The sequence below is a fragment of the Pelodiscus sinensis genome, chromosome 8 (genome assembly GCF_049634645.1).
Source record: "Pelodiscus sinensis isolate JC-2024 chromosome 8, ASM4963464v1, whole genome shotgun sequence".
In the NCBI taxonomy this organism is placed as follows: domain Eukaryota; kingdom Metazoa; phylum Chordata; order Testudines; family Trionychidae; genus Pelodiscus; species Pelodiscus sinensis.
Genome location: NC_134718.1, coordinates 49926729 through 49939180, shown reverse-complemented (window position 1 = coordinate 49939180; position 12452 = coordinate 49926729). Strand labels below are relative to the sequence as shown.

The following is a 12452-nucleotide window of genomic DNA, read 5'->3' as shown; positions in this document are numbered from 1 at the left end:
CCGGACCATCAGATGCCGGACCATCGGAGTTTTACTGTATATGGCCATTAGTCTTCCCTTCGTTGTGTAGTAAATATAGCTTCAATAGACTTATATAATAAAATCTACTAGTGGTGCCTGCCTACAGAAACATTCTTCCCTGCCTGTTGAAATAGGTTCTTCAACTGAGTCAGATGTCACTGTGTTGTGGAATTCTCACCTTGGTTTAATGAGCGCATGCCCCTCTCCTACCAGCCCAATTCTTGTCTGGCCCATTCAGGGAGACAGGATTAAGTGTGTGTGGTGTGCTTAAGTTACAGCTTGTTAAAACGTCCTATATCTGGATGTTTCCCCTCCTAGGAAAGGGGAATGGGACTGTTAAAAGAGCAGCTGTCCCATCATGTTCAGTGGTGGTGAGCATGTTGTCCTTGTGTGTAAATCCCTAACTCTTTGGCAGAATTTATATGTGATTCCTTGAGAGAAGGGTGGAAGAAGTTCACAGAGATGACATGCTCTTAGTCTACATCCACCTCTGCCTCCTGCCCTGTAGGCTGAGATCTTCAGGGTTTTTATTAACTCCAGTTTGGCTTTGGTTCCCTGCTCAATGTTCATACCTTTTGAATATCTTGTTTCAAATCATAATTACAAGTTTAGATGTTTCTTTTCCAGACAATATAGAAGGGGTTTTATTCTTTGTATATAATTCTTAAATGTGGCTAGCTAGAGCAGTGCTTTCTCAGTGTTTCCCTTTGAAAACCTGTTTAAACCCCATCATATCTATCAGTTTAAATAGTCTTCGATCTAAAAAATAAATCCTTAATACCATTGGCTGTTTTGCCTACATACTTTGAAATACAAGATACTCACTCTAAAATTTCTGAAGTTGTTATGCATTTTGTTTGTTTTTTTTCTTGACATTTTCTGAGTGCTTTCTATATCCAAGCTGTATAGGTTTATCAACATTTAATAGAAATAAAAGAGTATATGTTTTCTCATAGATTTGATTAGATTTATAATTAGGAATACCCTAAACATTAAAACTTTCCTACAATCTTCCTTGTATTTGGAAGCAACATTTTACTTAAAGATTTTGAGACTGTGGTAGTTAAATAGATGTATTGGGCTTGTAAGGATAGGTTTGGCAGCTTCTATCTGTATTCTGATCCATGACAAGTTAATTACACAATTTATACAGCAACTACACAGAAGATCCTTAAGAAACTGTAGTAGTTGTATTGTAACTTGTGTTACTGTGACTTCTTTATCTCCCGATAACTCTGTAATTAACTTGTCACCACTGTTTAACACTTAACATTAGTAGAAAATCAATTCATGGCATCACTAAGGAGATAGTAGCCTGAAGGAGACCCTTGTTCCCTTTGAAAAGGCTATCAGGGTTTACTTACAAGGCAAAATCAGGGTATTTGGCTGTTCATTTTGGGAAAACTGCGCAAGGTGGAAAGTGTTCCAAAGCAAACTCGGATTTAACAGCATTTTTTAAAGTGTAGGTTTAGGAGACAGCCAGGGATAAATTAACTGCAGTTGCAAAAAGGACAAACATAATAGTCTAGAAAGGTATATGCAGCTAAAGGAAGAATAAGTTTACGAAATAAATGGTAGTTTTTGTTAACATTGTCCCTTACTGAAGTACACAGTTGAAGTTCATGGTAGAGCTAAAACAGCTGTAATCCTTAAAAGTTAAACCAATCTGTGACAGCCACTACAACTAGTCATGCTCTAGCTAAGCAATACATAATTTCCTTTTTATGCTACCCCAGAGGCTACTGATGTAAAAGGTGTCACCCTTGCTCACATGTTGAATGTTGAAACTCTGTGTGAACAATGGTGGTTATTTTCAATTAGATTACTAGCATAGGAGTTGAATCATGGTTCCAATGGAGCAAAAATACAGTTTTTCTTCCCCAGACTTAAAAGTAGTGAGCTATTCTGCCTGGGATGCAGCTGCTTAGAACCAGTTTCAAGTTTTCTCCATAATTCTTTTTAATACTTTTGTTGTTAAATATGTACATTTTGGAAAAAATAGAACAATGAGCTAAATTCTAGATGTAATCAGTCTAATACTTTAAAAGATTTCCTGTTAGAATAATTTCCTGTTAGTAACACTAGTGTAGTCAGCAAAGTATCCAACACAGCCTGTATTGCCCATTCCCAGAAGTCGAAGGGTGAAACAGAATGCACATTTTACCAATAGCATAAGTCGTAAAAGCAAGCACTTGTTAAATCTATTTGTTTTTATTATAGACATCGATCTGCCAGTCGCAATAATGCATTTATGGACATTTTTCTGCAAGCACAGCGCTGGTGGCAGTTTTTACTGACAAATTGAGTCATATGGACAGTAGTTCAAAATACGCTTACTTTATTGACAGATTGTGCAATTCTGTAGTTCACTGTGTGTTCATAAGATAGCAGGGTTGGTGAAGAGAATGTAACTAATGGGAAAATGTAGGACAGCAGTTCTAATTTTTGAATGTTGAAATCTGTAAGGATGCGACATGACACAGCTATATTTTCTAGATATTCTTTCAAACTTTTTAACTTGCTAGAAATTTTTCACTGAAGTCACATAAAGGAAAATAAAAAACCCTTACCTGTTCTGGCATTACAAATAAAGTCTTCCACGTCTAGAAGCTCTCTTTCCGACTGATGCATTAGGTTTCTAATGGAGATCGTGCAACCTTGTAGAACATAAGTACACCAGCCAAAAGGAAGCTGGCGCAAGATTATAGAAAGATATGTGAGCATTGTGTAAAGTCTAATAAAACAGATTTGCACCTAAAAATGTGAACACCAAATATGCTGCCTCAATCTTGTGATTCTACAGGATTAAATTGAATTAAATTGATCACTAGGTTTATTGCCCCAAAATAAGCCAGAGTTTGATAGGTGTAGTTATACAGATGTGGAAGTGCAGAAAACTGAGTTATGTCTTTCAAAGATAGCTTTCATATGCGCTGATGTATTTTCCCAAAAAATTATTTTTCCAGTAGTTTCTTGCAAAAAAAAAAAAAAAAGATTACTTATGTGGTGATCTGCATCAAGTTGCCCAAAAGTACAGTCTAAAAAAGAACTAGAAAGTATAGATGTTTAAAGTTTTGGGTAATCATGGATGGGGGAGTTTTAGAAAACAAAAATACAGCATTATTTTGGTACAAATCCATGATGCTTTGCAGGTCAGCTTTTGTGGCTTATTAACTGTTTCATGCCGGAAAGCAGCACATTAATTTAGAGTGGTATATTTTGGTGACTAACAGGAACGTATTATCCTGTTATTTGTGCTTTAATACTCTGCAGCCTTAGTTAGTTCAGACTTTTAGTATTAAATTTTCTTTACCTGTTCTCTGTTCAAATCTGGAATTTTTTAGTATTGTTTAAGCATGATGCCTTCATGTGTTTGTGAATTATGGAAAAGATGAGAGTGTGTGCGGGGGGGGGAGAGGGAAGGGGGAAGAAGAGGGGTTGCTTACTGAGGGCTTTTTCCTTGGTCTGAAATTACTTGGCTTTTTTAACCTAATGAAAAGAACGCTGAAGGGGGAGATACGATTGCTCTATATAAATATCTCAGAGGGATAAATACCAAGGAGGAAAAGGAATTTTTTAAGTAAAGTACCATTGTGGACACAAGAAAGCACTTGATGGTGGCAGCAAAATTCCCAAAATCTGGGTATTAGGATTTTGGGGGGAAATGTTTGTAAGTAGGGCCTGTAGAGGCAAGATTTTGAAGCTCTTTTGCAGGCCTCACCTTCTGCATTCATAGTGCCAGAGTGCGGAACAGCCCGGACAAGGGTCTAAGAGCATTAAGCCATCCTTTTGAAGAAGTTAAAGTTATGGCCATCAGTAAGGGTGTGTCTAGACTACCTAGTTTTGTCGACAAAAGTGGACTTTTGTCGACAAAACAATACCAGCGACTACACTACCACGGAGTTCTGTCGACATAACGTCGACAGAACTCCGCGGTTTTGTCGACGCTGGTATACCTCATTTTACGAGGCATAACACCTTCTGTCAACAGAACTCTGTCGACAGAAGGTGTTATTGCCTGTAACACTGCGTCCAGACTATGGAGTTCTGTCGACAAAGCGGCTTGCTTTGTCGACAGAACTCCATGTGTCTGGACGCAAATTGTCGACGGAAGTTTTGTCGACAGTATCTGTCGACAAAACTTCCGTCGACAAAACGCGGTAGTCTAGACATACCCTAAGTTTTGAACTTGAAATTAGACAAATATTCTAACCATCAGAGGATTGAAGTACATCCAAGGCCCCCCACTCCCTCCAAAAAAGACTGAGCTTGACATGCTTATGGATGGGATGGTACAATGAGATTGGCAGCATGCTATTGTAGACTATCTGCAACTGCTAGAAGGAATTTGGGTCTGGGTTTGGGAAGGAATTTTCCCCCAAGTCATATTGGCAGAGACCCTGGGTTTTTGTTTTGCTTTCCTCTGCAACATGGGGCATGGGTCACTTGCAGCTTTAAACTACTGTCAGTGGTGAATTCTTTATAATCATGATTTGAGGACTCCAGTAACACAGCTAGATTTATGTGTCTATTACATGAGTGGGTCAGTGAAGTTTTTGTGGGTTGAAATCTGCAGGTCAGACAAGGTGATCATGATGGTCCTGTTCAGCCTTAAAGTATGAATCTATAAAAATGGCATTACATTTAATAAAGATATGGCTGTTTTAAACAAACTTGCTCAGTGTTCATCATAGAAGACTGTACCTGGGAGATTAAAGAACACTTTCTTATGTTTAAGTGTGGGCACACATTCTGCATAACAAACTGCAGAGTTGATGGCTTGAAGATCCTGCATGTCCTATTTGTGAAGCTAATAAGTTTGTGTAACCTGAAAGCCAGAAATGTATATTAGTGCCAGTGAACAATTATAGTTTTTCCACTAAAAAAAATGAAATAAAACCAAAAGTCCTCAAAGAAACTACATATTTCAATGATTTCAGAGATTTAGGCACCCAAATCCCATTGAAAAAAATCAATGAGGTTTGTTACTTCTCTCTCAGGTCCCTGTGAAAGTCCTAACTTAATTGCATAACAAAAACCTTAAATTAATACAGTAGTCAAGCCATACAGTTAATATCACAAAGTCCAAGAATATGAAAATTGAGGTTCCATGACCATTTAGGGTTGACATGATTATTTCATCCATATGTACACTAATTGGCTTGGCATGTACTGACCTTTAAACCTATGTGGAGACCATATGACGCCATTAGAATTTTATGTTGATATTGGAGATCTCCCACATACATCTATCTGGCTGCAGTACAGGGGTCACAGCTTTTACTCCTGCTTGCTGTTTAAATGAATGGTTTAATCATAGAAACTTAGGGCTGGAAGGTACCTGTGCTGAGGGAGGACTAAGTAAACCTAGACCCTCCCTGTCAGGTGTTTGTCCAACCATTTCTTAAATACTTGTGATCATGGGGATTGCACACGTTTCCTTGAAAACCTATTCCAGAAATTAGATTCCCTGAATTCAGCTGACTTTTTGGTCAAGGTAGCACATTGATCTAATGGTGCTGGTTATTCTCACTTTCTGGCTGAAATACTAGAAGCTAAATTGCAGTGTTCTAAAGCTATATTTTAGTGCATTAAAGTCAGATCACATAAAGGAATTAAAGATTTTTATTAAAATAGCATGCATTAGCAAGATATTGTCCAGTTTGAGGAATTAATAACTAAGATTTGTTTCTGGGTTCTAAATCATGCTTACTACATACTGCCTGTGCAAACCTCGTTCCTTTCAGCCAGTTCTTGTTAGTAAATAACATATACTAATGCTGCCCTAATGGTGCTGAGTAATCAGCTGCCATTATATATTTAAATTGTCTATGTCCTCCTAGATTAATTTGTAAAATGCAAGCAATAATTTTTTTCATTATTTAGCACATTGAAATGTAGTGTAATTTTTCAGTTATTACTGGTATAATGTACATCCCTGCACAGGACTATTTTTAAAAATCCTGCTCCCATCATGTCCTGTAGTAACCACTCTCATGCACTTTTGCCTTGTTTCTTGCATTTGTATCCTGCTCCCATCTGCAGAAACTTTTAAGATACTCTGGGAGAGAGTTCCCCATGCTACTAAAAACAACAGAAGGGTTAATATACTGTATATTTGAGAAAGTTTGTTTGTTCAAGTACTCCTAAACGATGAGAGCTAGGACCACCAAATTAAGTATACCAATTCCTCTTATCATAAGGGTTCGTGTAAGGTAAGGGTTTGGTTGTGCCAATAAAATGGGATGTGCCTGGAATAGGATTGCTTCTCCTAAAATCACACAGAAAAGAGACAGAATCACCAGGCAGGTGAAAAGGGATAACCTCCCCCCCCCCCCTCCCCCCCCGTCTGGGACTGCCCCAGCCCCTAGTCTCCCACCACCAAGATAGCTTTCGGGGAAGGAGTGCGGGGAAAGCACACAGTTTGCTGAATTCCTTACTCTGGCAGGGGACGGACGAGCCTAGACCTGCCCCAGCCAGAGGACATGCTCCTTTGCCCCGGTTGTGCCCGTGAGAGCTGCAGTGCCCATGGAGAGGTGCTACTCATCTGGCTCCAAGCTGCTGCAGTGAGAGAGGGATGGGGTAGGCCTCTCCCTGAGGCAGTCTGCATAGTGAACCCCTCAGCCCCAGCTCAACCCCAGAGAAAAGATTTAAAAGAAGCATATACAGTTTCATTTTATTTTCCAAAAAAACAAAAATTAATTGAATTAAACACCCTAGCAATGTCAGGACAATTTTCTAGTATCTTATATATAAATGGATTTGGACACAATTTTTATCACTCTAAGAATAAAAAAAAAGCCTTACTTAAACAATGTAAAAGAATAAGGCCTATTATAATTTACATCAAATCTCTTTCTGTTCTGCATTTAAATTTAAATATTAACGCTTTTATTTTTAACAAATGTTACATTGCTAAAATTCTGTTTATGATATACTGACAAGAGATTTTATTGTTCTCCTGCTTAAGTATTGCAGGTTTTTTCCTTACCTGATTCCACTTGAAACATTCTTGCTCCTGCCTGATGATTCTGTCTTTTTTCCTGCAGGATCCAGCCATGCTGCAGAACTCTAGTATTGTGTACTGTTTCCGTGTTATTGTATGAATTCCTCTGCACTGGCTGTTTTGTAAAGTATGCATATGTGTTGTGTAGCCATCAGCATGAATGCAAAATCTGGACATACATTATCATACAACTGGCTGAATTCTGCTTGCTTTACTCACAGGAGTGGGATTACTTATATGACTAAAACAAGTCGGATTTGCCCGGTATGGATTAAAAGTTTATTTTTAAATTTTAAAGTATACTGAATTATTAAACAGTGTTAATTACTTTTAATTTCTTTTTAAACGTGATTGATGCTATGTACAACATCTAACGCTGTGGATGAGTGATACACATTGTGTAAACTTTTGTTAGTTTGCCATCAGTGAGCTGGCAATATAGTCTTTGGACCACTTCTCCATCCAGTCTTTCTGTTAAGAAGTGTCTTTGCAGTGAAATAATTTGAGAATCCTAACTTGAATCACATTGGCTTCAAAGGAGCTGTCATAGTATTCCGAGCATCTTGAAACAGTGTATAGACTGTACAATTGTGAATTTTTCTTTCAGACAAGTCCACAAGACTCTGATATGTCAGCAGTTCTGGTCATGTTGATTCAAAACCAGAAATACTCTGCGCCAATTTGATAAACATACTATATGTTACAATTGCAGGAAGATGTTGCGTCCTGGGTCTTGGAATAGAAATGTCATCATTTGTGTTTTCACTCTGGAAGATTAGGTGACTGGTGGGCTGTTAAGTGGGAGGAGATGGTTTTCCATTCAGAGTGAAGAAGCTTGTATGTTCTTCCAAAACACTTCCCACTGTCAGAATTTTTGGATCTTCCTCATTAAAGATAAGCATAACTGCTTAGGGCCTGATGTTTTCAGAAGAGCTGAGCATCCACAACTCCAGCTGAAAGTTAGAGGGGTGGGAGTTCAGTACCTCCAAAATGAAAACTCAGAATGCTTGGTGAAACAACTTAGAGTAGTAGGTCTATTTACATTGTGATGCTGTAACTAAAATATGCTTTTGAGCAGAACAGGTTGCATAAAAATTTCATCCTGAAACCAACAGGGCTAAGTTATCAAACTCTGAAAATAAGGCTTGATAATAGAAACACTCAGTCTTAAATAGAATAGCTGCTATAATTAGTGCAAATAAAACCGAGTCCCATGTTAGTGAATGCACTTTGTTTTATGTTGTGCTATTAATATTTAAAATGTGGATTTGAATTCTTTTCAGCTATCTTTTTTTAGTGCAGCTATGCTTGTTGATAATTCCAGAGTGAGAGTCTCTAAGAATATGATTAACCCTGTGGGTCATCTTATAATGTAATTATTAATGATTGATTCTGTTTATCCTTGAAATCAATATAAGAAGCAAAATGGTTTGGCATATATTTGGCGTTGATTTCTTATATTTGGCAAACACAATCCTGTGACAAGTCTGGTTTTGGTTTATTACTTAGAACATGTTTGATGAATCTGAAATGTGTGATTAGTTTTATATAATTATTGTGATATGTGGTGTTTCTTACATGATTTTTATGTTAATATGGCCAATAGTGTTAACATCTCCTGCCACTAATAGTTAGGGTGGGGATGTATAGTAATTGATCTTCCTGGGAGTGCTGTAATGTAAAAACAATTCAGGCTGTTTGAAGTATATTTTACAAGTGTGCATTGGGCCTTTGGGATGTTATATTGAAAAACCCAATTGTACAGTTACCATGGGAACCCAATTAGAATAGATTGCTTGAATTTTTTCAGTCTTTCATCTTGACCAAAAATCTAATGTACTTTAAATGTTTTCATATGGAATTTTATTCATATACTGACTTGATAAAATATTTTTTAATTCCAGTATCAAAATCAGACAGCATTAAAATATGTGGATCCTTGAGACTTCCTTTTTCCTTTTAAGGAAAATCTACTGGTATCTTATCTATGAGCAGATAGACTGATAAAAATGCCATTTTATTATTCTAATAGTGCTTATCACAGCACTTCTATTAAAATATTTTACAGACTTCGGCTTATTAAAGGTAAAGAGAAAAATCTCTTAAATCTATTATTTGTATCCTGGATGATCAATGGAAGATGAGCCAGATTGTGACTGGCCCCAGAGGTGGGAAGGCATTGCAAGAACTCTTTCCTTCTGCATTCAAAGCAGCTACTAGGAATGATTACAGGCTATATCCTGTTTAAGCACAATGAGAACTTTCCCCTAGCACTCTCTTCTGGAGATTGAGGAAGTGGATCCCACACCTAGAAGGAAGCATTTTGTTCTATAGCTGTGTCCATATTATTGGTGCTACAGCAGTACTATAGTGTAGACACTTCCTGCAGGGATAAAAGGGTTTTCTTTCTTTGCTGTAGAAACTCTACTTCCACAAGCAGTGGTAGCTAGGTTGATTGAGGCATTCTTCCATCAACATAGCTGTTTTGCGACGCTGCCGCTTTGAAACACCACGTGGAGCCTGACACCGGGAGCACTGCCACTTTGAAACACCGTGGGGAGAACAGGGCTGGCCCTGGGGCTGTTGTTACACTTTAAAGTCGGAGGCGCATTATTGACTAATCAGATAGTTAATGCAAATTGTATCGGCTATTTGATTACCCAATTAATCTAAATATAATATCCCTACTGAATACTATCACTAACCTGACCTAACCCTTAGTGTAAAACAGTGGGGGAGTCCCCAGCTGACCCTGCGCTCCACGTGGTGCTGTTGCTTTGAAATGCTGCGTGCAGCCTGGGGCCAACTGGGTACTCCCCAGCTGGCCCTGGGCTTCATGTGGCATTTCAAAGCAGCAGACCCAGGGCTCCATGCAGTGCTGCTGCTTTGAAATACCATGTAAAGCCCCCTACCTGGCCCCAGGCTGCATGTGGCATTTCAAAGTGGAGCCCAGGTTTGGCCCTGGGTTCTTCATGGTGCTGCTGCTTTGAAGGACCCCCGAATTCCGCCATTGCTGCCTCTTTCTGATAGGCTATGTCTACACTACAGAGTTTTTTTGGAAAAACGGCCATTTTTCTGAAAAAATCTTCACTTATGTCCATACTACAATCACATTCTTTCGGAAAACAAATTGAAAGAACAGAGGGTTTTTTCCAACATTGATAAAGCTCTTTCTACAAGGAAGAAACCTTTTTCCTAAAGAGCTCTTTTGGGAAAAGGTGTGTGTTTGCGGGGAACTGGGAGTTCTTTCAAAAGAAGAGGAAAGAGGAAAAAGCACAGGTGCCGTGGTGGCCACTCCATCCATAGTAATCACAGCTTAAATGCGGGATATCGTCCATACTGAATGGATGCTATCTTTCGAAAAAGCAGATTGCTTTTTCAATGCACTTTGATGGCGTGGACACTCTCTTTTGGAAGTTTTTTCAGAAGAATAGGCTACGTCTAGACTACATGCCTCTGTCGCCAGAGGCTATGTCTAGACTACATGCCTCTGTCACCAGAGGCATGTAGATTAGGCTACCAGGCATAGGAAAATGAAGCGGCGATTTAAATAATCGCTGCCTCATTTAAATTTACATGGCTGCCGCGCTGAGCCGATCAGCTGTTTGTCGGCTCAGCGCGGTAGTCTGGACGCGTGGGTGTCGACATCAAAGGCATTTGTCGACCACCCAGGTAAATCTCATTCCAGGAGGCATACCTGGGTGGTCGACAGATGCCTTTGATGTCGACACCCGCGCGTCCAGACTACCGCGCTGAGCCGACAAACAGCTGATCGGCTCAGCGCGGCAGCCATGTAAATTTAAATGAAGCGGCGATTATTTAAATCGCCACTTCATTTTCCTATGCCTGGTAGCCTAATCTACATGCCTCTGGCGACAGAGGCATGTAGTCTAGACGTAGCCATAGAGGCAGCAAGTGTGTGTGTGTGGGGGGGGAAGCAACTAGTTGACTAGTCAACATCCCCAGTATTCAGTGATGTGTATTTTTCAGTCTAAATTATAGGTTTAGACCAGCCCTAAGAAGTTGTGGCTCAGATGCTGTCATATACCTGGAGAGTTCTAGGAACTACTATATATTTTTTTGGCACAATCCCTCCAAGAGTTTTCTTTGGATGGTTCTGCATTACACCACCATCAATATCGGGCAGATCCTGCCTGGGACAACTGAGCCCTATGTACGCAGAATTAAAAATTATTAAAGAGATAACCTTTGATTTTTGAAAAAAAAAATTAAAATAACCTTTTATACTAGCTCCCAAATTGAGTTCTCTGGTCTGTTTTTCTCTCAGTTCCTTATCTCTGCTTATCTCTCTGTCCCATATATTTCAAAGATGGGGAAGCATATGTTTATATGATTAGTCATTCATGTAACATCACACATTTCTAAAACTAGTTGGAAACCTGATACTGACCAATATAATTTTTGATTTTCAATGTCTTCCATACCTTTCTACTCTCGAAATCCCAGAGGATTAAGAACACCATCATGAGGGCTTCTCTAAACTGAGGAATGTAGTGACAGATATGTTTTTAGTAATAGTTGAATCTTATTAACTATGATTTTCAGGACTTAATCCTGAAAAGGGTGACGCTTACCAATTACCCGGTTAATCATTCATATCCCTAGACTAGGATAGCTTCCCCTTGCTTAAATAGTTTTCTCCCCAGGGCAGGAATCTTTTGTTTTATATTCAACTTTCATGGAAACCTACCTGGGTCAAAAAGCCTAATCCCAGGCTAGTACCATGTGGTTTGGTCACGTCTTACTAGACCAATCACCTTTGAATTTACAGGACAAAAAAGGCTGCTACAAGTTGTTAAGCTGATCACCAAGTCATTAATGCTTCTGGAGCACACCATTAATGACTTGAATTAGCACCTTTAAAACTATAAACAGTCTCATACTTAATGTTTCAGCTTTAGATATAAGAAAGATACATGCACCAAAATAGGATCTACAGATCCAGCAGATTGTAACATTAAAATTGATAGGTTATGTGAAGTATTTTGTCCAAAGCATCTCCAGGTTATGCATATTTATATCCATAAAACAGTTTTCATAAAGTGTGGGGGGGAGTAACCATAAGGGGAAATCAGTGCCTCGTTTTTTTAGTAGTACTGTTGAAATGTCATTCAGGGAACTGCCTGCGAACTTGGCAGCCATATGCCTGCTGAGTCCCTTTCCAAATAATCCATCCTCTGCCTTAGAAGCTAGATACTTGCTCTGCTCTGGATGCTACTGCCAACATGATCCTCTGTAGAAGAGCATAGAAGTAACAGCATATAGTTTTTCTAAATTAGAAATGGGTGGCAGGAATTACTGCTATACTGCACATGAACTGGATAACCTGATTGCTCATTAGATCACCACTACAAAGTTCTTAGTAAAATGTACATATATTTATGCTCTGTCTTGGTGGTAAAAT

At 38.8% G+C, this 12452-nt stretch overlaps 1 protein-coding gene across 7 annotated transcripts in view; it reads left to right on the top strand.

Moving 5' to 3' along the window:
- The window catches only part of MGMT (O-6-methylguanine-DNA methyltransferase), a 325802-nt gene that overhangs the window by 3374 nt on the left and 309976 nt on the right, over nt 1–12452 (top strand). The window lies entirely within an intron of this gene.